Consider the following 12,565-nt stretch of genomic DNA (forward strand, 5'->3'; position numbering starts at 1 on the left):
CCGCTACCGATCGAACTGCTGAGTGTTGAGTTTTAAGCCAACTTTTTCCCTCTCCTCTTTCACTTTCATCAAGAGGCTCTTTAGTTCTTCACATTCTGCATAAGGGTGGTGTCATCTGCATATCCGAGGTTATTGATATTTCTCCTGGCAATCTTGATTCCAGCTTGTGCTTCCTCCAGCCCAGTCTTTCTCATGATGTACTCTTTATATAAGTTAAATAAGCAGGTTGACAATATACAGCCTTGACATACTCCTTTCCCTAATTGAAACCAGTCTGTTGTTCTATGTCCAGTTCTAACTGTTACTTCCTGCCCTGCATACAGATTTCTCAGGAGGCAGGTAAGGTGCTCTGGTATTCTCATCTCTTTCAGAATTATCCACAGTTTATTGTGATCCACACAGTCAAAGGCTTTGGCATAGTCAGTAAAGCTGAAGTAGATGTTTTTCTGGAACTCTCTTGCTTTTTCTATGATCCAACGGATGTTGGCAATTTGATCTCTGGTTTCTCTCCCTTTTCTAAAACCAGCTTGAACATCTGGAAGTTCATGGTTCACGTATTGTTGAAGCCTGGCTTGGAGAATTTTGAGCATTACATTACTAGCGTGTGAGATGTGTGCAATTGAGCAGTAGTTTGAGCATTCTTGGCATTGCTTTTCTTTGGGATTGGAACGTAAACTGACCTTTTCCAGTCCTGTGGCCACTGCTGAGTTTTCCAAATTTGCTGGTCTGTTAAGTGCGGCACTTTGACAGCATCTTTTAGTATTTGAAATAGCTCAACTGGAATTCCATCACCTCCACTAGCTTTGTTCATCGTGATGCTTCCTAAGCCCACTTGACTTCTCATTCCAGGATGTCTGGCTCTAGATGAGTGATTATACCATCATGATTATCTGGGTCATGAATATCTTTTTTGTATAGATCTTCTGTGCATTCTTGCCTCCTCTTCTTAATATCTTCTGCTTCTGTTAGGTCCATAATATTTCTGTTCTTTATTGTGCCCATCTTTGCATGAAACATTCCCTTGGTATCTCTAATTTTCTTGAAGAGATCTCTAGTCTTTCCCATTCTATTGTTTTCCTCTATTTCTTTGCATTGATCACTGAAGAAGACTTTCTTATCTCTCCCTGCTATTCTTTGGGACTCTGCATTCTAATTGGTATTTCTTTCCTTTTCTCCTTTGCCTTTCACTTCTCTTCTTTTCACAGCTATTTGTAAGGCCTCCTCAGACAACCATTTTGCCTTTTTGCATTTCTTTTTTTTGGGGATGGTCTGATCCCTGTCTCCTGAACAGTGTCATGAACCTCTGTCCATAGTTCTTCAGGCGCTCTGTCTGTCAGATCTAATCCCTTGAATCTATTTCTCACTTCCACTGTATAATCATATGGGTTTTGATTTAGGTAATACCTGAATGGTCTAGTGGTTTCCCTACTTTTTTCAATTTAAGTCTGAATTTTGCAATAAGGAGTTCATGATCTGAGCCACAGTCAGCTCCTTGCCTTGTTTCTGCTGACTGTATAGAGCTTCTCCATCTTTGACTGCAAAGAATATAATCAATCTGATTTCGGTGTTGACCATCTGGTGATGTCCATGTGTAGAGTCTTGTCTTGTTGTTGTTTCTCACTTTAGGTCTGTTAATATTTGCTTTATCTATTTAGATGCTCTTATGTTAGGTGCATAAGTATTTACAAATGTTATATCCCCTTCATGTGTTGACTCTTTTATCATGATGTAATGACTTTTTCTCTTTTTACAGTCTTTGTCTTAAAGTCTATATCGTCTGATGTAAGTATAGCTATTCTAGCTTTCTTTTGGTTTTCATTTGCATGGAATATATTTCCCCATCTTTCATTTTCAGTATTTTGAATGCAGCATATATATGGGTCTTTTTTTTGTATATATACATTCAAGCTACTTTATGTCTTTTGACTGGAGAATTTAGTGCATGTACATTTAAAGTAATTTTTGATAGGTGTGTACTTATTGCAAGTTTGTTCATTGTTTTCCTTGGCTGATTGTAGTTCCTCTTCTCTTGCTCTCTTCCTTTGTGATTTGATGATTTTCTGTCACCCTTTCTCTGTATGTTTTGTGTATAAGTTTCTGCTTAGTGGTTACCATGAGGCTTACATATAATAACTTATAACTGTTTTTTTTTATTTATTTTTAATCAAAGAATAATTGCTTTCCAGTGTTATGTTGGTTTCTTCCAAACTTCAACATGAATCAGCTTTAGGTCTACATATGTCCCCTTCCTCTTAAATCTCCCTCCCCCTCCCCATTCCACCCCTCTGGGTTGTTACAGAGCCTTGGTTTGTGTTCCCTGAGTCCTATAGCAAACTGTCTATTTTAATGTGATAAGAACTTAAGTATGAATGTATTCCAGAACTCTATATTTTTACTTCCCTCCCCATGATTTATGTTCTTGATATCACAGTTTCCATCTTTTTATCTTGTGTATCCATTGACAAATTATAATGGTTGTAGTTATTTTTTACTACTTTTGTCTTTTAACCTTCTTCTAGCCTTATAAGTGATTAATCCAGCCCCTTTTTAGATTTTATGAATTTTACTGTATATTTACCTTTACCAATGAAATTTTTCTTTCATATGTTTTCCTGTTACTAATTGGTGACCTTTTGTTTTGGCTTAAAGAAGTCTCTTAAACATTTTTTATCAGGCTTATCTAGTGCTGATGAACTCCTTTACCTTTTGCTTGTCTAGAAAATTTTGAATCTCTTCTTCAATTCTAATATAAAGTTTGCTATGTAGAGTATTCTTTGTTGGAAGTCACTCATCTTTCCTTCCCACCCCTAGTCTTAGGTGACCACTAATTTACTTTCTGTCTATTGATTGCCTATTCTGTACATTTCATGTAAATGGAATCATACAATATGTAGTCTTTTACGAAAGGCTTCTTACACTTAGCATAATATTTAGAAGATTCATCCATGTTGTAGCATGTATTAGTATTTCATTTATTTTTATTGCTAAATAATATTCAATTACATTGGATATGCGGCATTTTGTTTATCCATTCATCAGTTGATGCAGATTTTGGGTTGTTTTTATTTTTATTTTTTTGGCTCTTAGGAATATTGCTGTGATGACATCATGTTCAAAATTTTGTATGGGCCTATCTTTTTATTTCTCTTGATCATACACCTAGGCATGGAATTGCTGAGTCATATGGGAAACAAATTGTTAAGGAACTGCCAGATTGTTTTTCAAAGCAGTTATACCATTTACAATTCCACCATCAGTGTATGAAGGTTCCAGCTGTGCCACTCTTTGATAGTACTTTTATTATCTATCGTTCTGATTATAGCCATCCTGCAGTGTGTGATGAGGTATCTCATTGTGGGTTTTTTTTTTTCATTTATTTTCATTAGTTGGAGGCCAATCACTTCACAATATTGTAGTGGCCCCTGTCATACATTGACATGAATCAGCCATGGATTTACATGTATTCCCCATCCCGATCCCCCCTCCCACCTCCCTCTCTACCCGATCCTTCTGGGTTTTCCCAGTGCACCAGGCCCGAGCACTTGTCTCATGCATCCAACCTGGGCTGGTGATCTGTTTCACCCTAGATAATATACATGTTTCGATGCTGATCTCTCGAAACATCCCACCCTCACCTTCTCCCACAGAGTCCAAAGGTCTGTTCTGTACATCTGTGTCTCTTTTTCTGTTTTGCATATAGGGTTATTGTTACCATCTTTCTAAATTCCATATATATGTGTTAGTATACTGTAATGGTCTTTATCTTTCTGGCTTACTTCACTCTGTATAATGGGCTCCAGTTTCATCCATCTCATTAGAACTGATTCAGATGAATTCTTTTTAATGGCTGAGTAATATTCCATGGTGTATATGTACCACAGCTTCCTTATCCATTCGTCTGCTGATGGGCATCTAGGTTGCTTCCATGTCCTGGCTATTATAAACAGTGCTGCGATGAACATTGGGGTGCACGTGTCTCTTTCAGATCTGGTTTCCTCGGTGTGTATGCCCAGAAGTGGGATTGCTGGGTCATATGGCAGTTCTGTTTCCAGTTTTTAAATTTACATTTCTCTGATGTCTGATGATGTTGGGCATCTTTTTATGTACTTATAGGCCATTTGTATATCTTCTTTGGAGATGTATCTATTCAAATCTTCCATCTATTTGAAAAGCTTGCTTGCTTGTCTTTTTATTGTTCAGTGGTAAGAGTTATTTATACATTTTTGATTCAAGAACTTTATCAGGTATGTGGCTTGCAAAGTTTTCTCCCATCATATGAGTCGTGTTTTTACTTGCTTAATGGTGTCATTTCCAGCAAAATTTTAAAAAATAGATGAAGTCCATTTATCTCTTATTCCTTTTGTTATTTGTGCTTTGGGTATCTTATCTAAGAAACCACTATATAATCCAAGTTCATGAAGATTTATGCCTGTTTTCTTAGAAGAGTTGTATAATTTTATCCCTTATACTTAGGTTCAACCGTTTAAAATTAATTTTCATGAATGGTATGAGCAAGTGGTCCAATTCATTCTTTTGCAGGTGGAATCCAGTTGTCCCTGAAATTCAGGGCAATTTTAACACATGTATAGATATTTTATTTTTCTTTCATTTATTTTTATTAGTTGGAGGCTAATTACTTTACAATATTATAGTGTTTTTTGTCATACATTGACATGAATCAGCCATGGATTTACATCTGTTCCCCATCCCGATCCCCCCTCCCACCTCCCTCTCCATCCGATTCCTCTGGGTCTTCATGTATAGATATTTTTAAATTAATTAATTAATTTTAATTGGAGGCTAATTACTTTACAGTATTGTAGTAGTTATTGCCATACATTGACATGAATCAGCCACGGGTGTACATGTGTTCCCCATCCTGAACCCCCCTCCCACCTCCCTCCCTATCCCATCCCTCAGGGTCATCCCAGTGCAGCAGCCCTGAGCACCCTGTCTCATGCATTGAACCTGGACTGGCAATCTGTTTCACATATGGTAATATACATGTTTCAATGGTATTTTCTCAAATCATCCCACCCTTGCCTTCTCCCACAGAATCCAAAAGTCTATTTTTACATCTGTGTCTCTTTTGCTGTTTCGCATATAGGGTCATCGTTACCATCTTTCTAAATTCCATAAATATGCATTAATATACTGTATTGGTGTTTTTCTTTCTGACTTACTTCACTCTGTATAATAGGCTCCAGTCTGTCTAGTCAAGGCTATGGTTTTTCCTGTGGTTATGTATGGATATGAGAGTTGGACTATAAAGAAATCAGAGCACTGAAGAATTGATGCTTTTGAACTGTGGTGTTGGAGAAGACTCTTGAGAGTCCCTTGGACTGCAAGGAGATCCAACCAGTCCATCCTAAAGGAGATCAGTCCTGGGTGTTCATTGGAAGGACTGATGTTGAAGCTGAAACTCCAGTACTTTGGTGACCTGATGTGAAGAGCTGACTCATTGGAAAAGACCCTGATGCTGGGAAAGATTGAGGACAGGAGAAGTGGACGACAGAGGATGAGGTGGTTGGATGGCATCACTGACTCGATGGACATGGGTTTGGGTGGACTCCAGGAGTTGTTGATGGACAGGGAGGCCTGGCGTGCTGTAGTTCATGTAGTTACAAAGAGTCGGACACGACTGAGCGACTGAACTGAACTGAACTTCACCCACCTCATTAGAACTAATTCAAATGCATTCTTTTTAATAGCTGAGTAATATTCCATTGTGTATATGTACCACAGCTTTCTTATCCATTTGTCTGCCGATGGGCATCTAGATTGCTTCCATGTCCAAGCTATTGTAAACTGTGCTGTGATAAATTTTAGGGTACATATGTCTCTTTCAATTCTGGTTTTCTTGGTGTGTATGACCAGCGATGGGATTGCTGGGTCATATGGCAGTTCTATTTCCAGTTTTTTAAGGAATCTCCACACTGTTCCCCATAGTGACTGTACTAGTTTGCATTCCCACCAACAGTGTAAGAGGGTTCCCTTTTCTCTGGACCCTCTCCAGCATTTATTGTTTGTAGACTTTTTGATAGCAACCATTCTGACTGGCATGAGATGGTACCTCATTGTGTTTTTTTTTTTTAATTTTTTTTCCTCATTGTGGTTTTGATTTGCATTTCTCTGATAATGAGTGATATTGAGTATCTTTTCATGTGTTTGTTAGTCATCTGTATGTCTTCTTTGGAGAAATGTCTGTTTAGTTCTTTGGTCCACTTTTTGATTGGGTCATTTATTTTTCTGGAATTGAGCTGCAGGAGTTGCTTGTATATTTTTGAGATTAATCCTTTGTCTGTTTCTTCATTTGCTATTATTTTATCCCATTCTGAAGGTTGTCTTTTCACCCTGCTTATAGTTTCCTTTGTTGTGCAAAAGCTTTTAAGTTTCATTAGGTCCCATTTGTTTATTTTTGCTTTTATTTCCATTACTCTGGGAGGAGGGTCTGTGATTTATGTCAGAGAGTGTTTTGCCTACGTTTTCCTCTAGGGGTTTTATAGTTTCTGGTCTTACATTTAGATCTTTAATCCATTTCGAGTTTATATTTGTGTATGGTGTTAGAAAATGTTCTAGTGTTGTTCTTTTACAAGTGGTTGACCAGTTTTCCCAGCACCATTTGTTAAAGTGATTGTCTTTTCTCCATTGTTTATTTTTGCCTCCTTTGTCAAAGATAAGGTGTCCATAGGTGTGTGTATTTATCTCTGGGCTTTCTATTTTGTTCCATTGATCTATATTTCTGTCTTTGTGCCAGTACCATACTGTCTTGATGACTATATCTTTGTAGTATAGTCTGAAGTCAGGCCGGTTGAGTGCTCCAGTTCCATTCTTCTTTCTCAAGATTGCTTTGGCTATTCAAGGTTTTTTTTGTATCTCCATACAAATTGTGAAATTATTTGTTCTGGTTCTGTGAAATATACCATTGGTAGCTTGGTAGGGATTGCATTGAATCTATAGATTGCTTTGGGTAGTATATTAATTTTCACTATATTAATTCTTCTAATCCATGAACATGATATATTTCTCCATCTATTTGTGTCATCTTTGATTTTTTTCACCAGTGTTTTATAGTTTTCTATATATAGGTCTTTTGTTTCTTTAGGTAGATTTATTCCTAAGTATTTTATTCTTTTTGTTGCAATGGTGAATGGTATTCTTTCCTTAATTTCTCTGTTTTCTCACTGTTAGTGTATAAGAATGCAAGGGATTTCTGTGTGTTAATTTTATATCCTGCAACTTTGCTATATTCATTGCTTAGCTCTAGTAATTTTCTGGTGGAGTCTTTAGGGTTTTCTATGTAAAGGATCCTGTCATCTGCAAACAGTAAGAGTTTAACTTCTTCTTTTCTATTCCGGATTCCTTTTATTTCTTTTTCTCCTCTGATTGCTGTGACTAAAACTTCCAAAACTATGTTGAATAGTAGTGGTGAGAGTGGGCACCCTTGTCTTGTTCCTGATTTTAGGGGAAATGTTTTCAATTTTTCACCATTGAGGATAATGTTTGCAATACATGTATAGATTTTTATAACCACCACCATAATAATACTGTTTCTTAACCAGATAGATTCATCATTGTACCCCTTTATAGTCACAGTCATCTTTCTTTCTCTAAGTCTTGGCAACCACTTATCTGTTCTTCATCTCTATAATTTTATCACTGAGAATGTTATATAAATGGAATCATACACTACATAGTCTTTTGAGATTCGATTTTTCACTCAACAGAATTCCTTTTAGATCCATCCAACTTATTGTGTGTAGTATCAATAGTTTGTTTGTTTGTGTGTGTGTGTGCATATGTGCATGTCTTCCTTCAGAATTTCTACACAGACAATCATGTCATCTATAAATAGGTCATTATATTTCTTCCTTTCCAATCTTTTCTCCATTTATTTCATTTTTCTTGCTTTATTGTGTGATTAGAATGTCTAGTACTTTGTTGAATAGCAGTGGTTAGAGGAAGACATTTTTACCTTGTTTCTGAAAGCATTCAGTCTTTGTCTTTTTTTTTTTTTTTGCAAGTAATAACATCACTTTATTTTAACTGAAGTTAAGGACAAAAGCTGGCCACATTCAGAGTTTAACAGGCCTCCTCCAGATGGTTAAAACCTTCTTCTCTTTCTTGGCTAATCATCTCCTAAATTCTAGCGATTCCCACAAGTTCTCTGGAACCACCTGAAACTGTCCTTTAAGGAGACTCACCACACCACCACGTGGCGAAGCTTGACCAAATGCACCGCTGGACACACCTCACTGGATATCATCATCGTCAAAGAGATCTTCAAAATCATTGAAAAAGTCTGCATGAACTGCCTTTTCATTGGCTGCCAAGTCCATCAGGAGCCCAGTGCTGCCTCCTGCCTCAGCCCCGGCCGCCGCCCATAGGCTTCCCAGGGGCCCAGCGCTAAGGCAGGCACCGCGGGGAGGGCGAGTGCTGGGCCCTGCAGGCCACTGCCTTCTCTCGGCCCGGCCCGGCACGGCCCGACTCACCTTGTCCAGGTCCACATACGGCCCGGCTCCCTCGGGAAACATCTCGTCCACGGCCGGCTTCATCTTCTGCAGTCTTTCAGTCTTAAGGAAGATGTTAGCTCTGATTTTTCATGGATGTTCTCCACTAGGTTAATGAAGTTATCTTGTATTCCTTATTTGCTGAAAGCTTTTATCATGAACAGATGTTTAATTTAGTCAAACACTTTTTATACATCATTTGAAATGACAGTATGTTTTTTGTTTTAAAGTCTGTTGATAGTTGGATTACATTTATTTTCAAATATTTAGCCAGCCTTGTATCTGGGGAATATACCTCACTTAGTCGTGGGCATAATTATTTTTATATATTGGGGCTTCCCTGGTGGCTCAGATGGTTAAGAATCCATCTGCAATGCAAGAGACCTGGGTTTGATCCCTGGGTTGGGAAGATCCGCTGGAGGAGGAAATGGCAACCCACTCCAGTGTTCTTGCCTGGTAAATCCCATGGACAGAGGAACCTGGAGGGGTATAGTCCATGGGGTCGCAGAGAGTCGGACATGACTGAGTGACTAATCATGATGCATAATTTTTTTCATATGTTGCTGAATTCTAGTTGTTCATATTTTGTTGAGGATTTTTGAGTCTGCTCATCAGTGATAATGCACTGTAGTTTTCTTCTTTTACTGCTGGATTTATCTGATTTTTATCTCAAGATAATATTGCCATCATTATGTGATTTGGAATTTCTTCCTTTGTTCTGAAAGAGATTGTATATTATTAATGTTATTTCTTTAAGTGGTTTGATAGAGTTCTCTAATAAAACCATTTGGGCTTGGAGATCTCACTTTCAGCAGTTTTTAAACTATGAGTTTAATTTTCTTAATAGTTATAGAACTAATGAAATTATTTCATATTGAATGAGTTGTGATAATTTGTGCTTTTCAAGGAACTGGTCCATTTCATGTAAGTTGTCAGATCTATCTGTGTAAAGTTGTTCATGGTATTCCCTTATGCTGTTGATGTATACAAGTTCTGTGGCAGTATTTCCTCTTTTATTCCTGATGTTGATAAATTACATCTTATTTTCCTGGCTAGTCTTTCTAAAGTTTTATCAAATTTGTTGATTTTTTTTCCCCCAAAGAACCAGCTTTTTTCCCATTGATTTTCTGTAGTTTTTCTGTTTTCAATTTTATTGATTTCTGTTCTTATCATTATGATGTCCTTCCTTCTTTGCTTTGAGTTTATTTTACTGCTGTTTTTTTTATAATTTCTTAAAGTAGGATAGGAACTTAGATTATTTTTTGAGAGTTTTCCTGTTTTCTAATGTAAGGATTTAGTGCTATAAATTTCTCTCTTGGCACTGCTTTTGCCTGCATCCTGCAAATTATATTGTATTTTCATTTTTATTCAGTTCAATGTATTTTTAAAGTTTCCCTTGGGATTTTTTTTATTCATGATATGTTTATATGTGAGTTGCTTAATTTCCAAATGTTTGGAGATTTTCCTGTTGTTTTTCTGTTACTGATTTCTAGTTTGGTTTCACAGTGGTCAGAGGACATACTTTTCTATTTTTGGTTCTTTTAAATTTGTTCAGATTTATTTTATGGTCTAAGAAATGGTCTATCTTGGTCAGTATTCCATGGGCTTTTGAGAAGACTATCTGTTCTGCTATTGGGTTAAATGTTTTACAAATGTTGGTTGATATTGTTGTTCAATTCTTCTGTATCCTTGCTGATTTTCTAATAGTTCGGTCAGTTGTTGAGAGAAGGATATTGAACTTTCTAAGTGGATTGTGTATTTATTTGTCTTTTCATTTCAATTTGTTTTTGCTTTATAAAGTACTTTGCATCTCCGTTGCTTGGTATATACACACTTAGATTTGATATGTATTCTTGCAGAATTAAACATTTTATCATTATGTAATGTCCTTCTCTGTCTCTGATAATTTTCTTTGTTCCAGAGTCTATTTTATCTTTTCACACTATTTGCATGGTATATCTTTTTATATCCTTTTCTTTTCAACCTAGCTATGCCATTATGTTTGCATTGGATTTCTTGTAGACAACATAGTTGGGTCATGTATCTTTTTTTTAAACCACTTTGCCAAACTCATTTTTTAGTGGGTTTACTTAGGTCATTTACATTCAGTGTAATTGTTGCTATGTTAAGGCTTATATTTGTTGCTGTTTAATTTTTGTTTGTTTGTTCCCTTTGCCTTTTGTTCTTCTCAATTTTTTCTGCCTTGCTGTGTGTTACTTGAACATTTTTAAAGAATTTCATTTTGATTTGTCTATATAGGTTTTGAGTATTTTAATAGATTTTTTTAGTAGTTGTTCTCATTGTTACATTTATATGTGAGTAACTTATCGCAGTCTACTAATATCCACATTTTATCCTTTGGGAAGTTTTCAGCCATCATTTCTTCAAATATTGAATACTTCCTCAGCCCCATAGTCTTTTTTTCTTATTTTCTTAGACTTCATTGTTATAAATTCTGTCCTTTTTTCATTTACCCACAGTCCCCCTGAGGCTCCGTTCATTTCTTTCCTGTTATTGCTGGGAGGGGGTGGAAGTTTAGCTCCCTGCTAGACCCTCCCCACTGCCAGAGGGAAGAATGGGGAATGGGGATGTTGACTCTCACTACCTCACTGCTGCCAGGTGGGGATGGTTCCACTAACATTCCAGTGGGGAAATGGAGTGCCAGCTATCACTATCCTGCATTGCCTTGTTCCACTTCTTTGTTACTAGGAAGGTGGGTTGGAAGTTCTGCCCTCTGTTTGATCCCACTGATATTACCCCTGTGGGGGAGACAGAGGGCCAACTCTCCATGTCTAATTGCTGCCATGTGGGGCCAGACATGGGTGGCTGTATTTGGTATTGCTCACACCACAGGGAAGGAACATTTTTTCCTTTCATATTTAGAGTAGGTTGGGTATTATCAAAAAGATTTTCTGTTCTACTAGGCCACCATTCCCTTAATTGTTTAACTAAAGGGAACAATATTTTCTTGGAACTTTTCTTGGTCTGGGCCTTTTGACAATTTCTGGTTGTAGGCTTCTCTAGTGCCCTATCTATAATATATGAGAAGCAAAAAGAAATCCCAGGCAACTTAGGACTGTAGTGTTCCTCACATCCTAAAGTCTCCAGGCAGTCTACTTTCTTCTTTCCCCTTTTCAGAGTCTTCTTATGCTTAATTGTTATTTTTGTCCAGGGTTTGTTTTTGTTGTAAGAAAGAAGACTAGTGAGAAATGGGCCATTAATTTTGAAAAAATATTTAATTCTTTCCTTCTTTTATTTATGTGTATTCTTGAGTTTACTTTAATTCATTTTTGTCAGTCAGGATAATTAATATATTATCATTTGAAATATATTTGAATATATCAACAAATAAATGAATTTAATGTTACAGCTTTCTTATGCATAGCACTTTAGCTGCTTATATGGGTTTTGGTGCACATTGATTTCCTTGCTCATCATTTCTAAACAGTTTTTAATTTCTGTTTTGATTCTCTATTTAACCCAAGGGTTATTTGAAGAGTTTTTAAAATGTCAAGTGGATAGATGAGAGCAAAGCTGTCCTTTGTGCTTGCATATTTCTACATAAGGTCATTAGTTCCTCAGAGAGCCTTTTTCTGAGATGCTCTCATAGAAAAATGGAATTAAAAATTTGAACTCAGCTATTCTTTCCCTATTTTTCATTCTTCAGGTGTTTGTCATAGACTTACATTCAGCAAGTCTCAAGATGCTTGGTCTTGACAAGGAGAAAAAAATAAAGTTAAGACATAGTTCTTGCCTTCAAGAAGTGTACTATCTAGTTGGGGCAATGGTATGCATACCCCAAGCTAGGTAAATAGCAATCCCTGACATTAGGGACTAAATAACTGGCAATGAGGGTCCAAGAAAAGGGAAATCACTGTATGCTAAAGTAGCTGGGGGAAGACCTTTTGGAGGAGGGAGAAGTGTTTGAGTTACAACTTAAAGGTAAGTAGGTAAGATTTACATATACAAGAAGGAAAGGGAAGAATGTTTTAAGGCTGAGAGATTGACATATCAAAGACCACCTTTGATGGAAATGGGGAAGTTGGTTATGGTGG

At 36.9% G+C, this 12,565-nt stretch overlaps 1 protein-coding gene across 4 annotated transcripts in view; it reads left to right on the top strand.

Moving 5' to 3' along the window:
- The window catches only part of XKRX (XK related X-linked), a 107,891-nt gene that overhangs the window by 58,416 nt on the left and 36,910 nt on the right, over window positions 1–12,565 (top strand). The window contains exon 1 of one of the 4 annotated variants that reach the window (XM_020872971.2): window positions 1–12,565. This exon is cut by the window's right edge and continues 24,803 nt beyond it. The exons of the other annotated variants lie outside the window; for them this stretch is intronic. The gene's annotated coding sequence lies outside the window, so the exon portion shown is untranslated. 4 annotated transcript variants of the gene reach the window in all.

This window comes from Odocoileus virginianus, chromosome X, assembly GCF_023699985.2.
Source record: "Odocoileus virginianus isolate 20LAN1187 ecotype Illinois chromosome X, Ovbor_1.2, whole genome shotgun sequence".
In the NCBI taxonomy this organism is placed as follows: domain Eukaryota; kingdom Metazoa; phylum Chordata; class Mammalia; order Artiodactyla; family Cervidae; genus Odocoileus; species Odocoileus virginianus.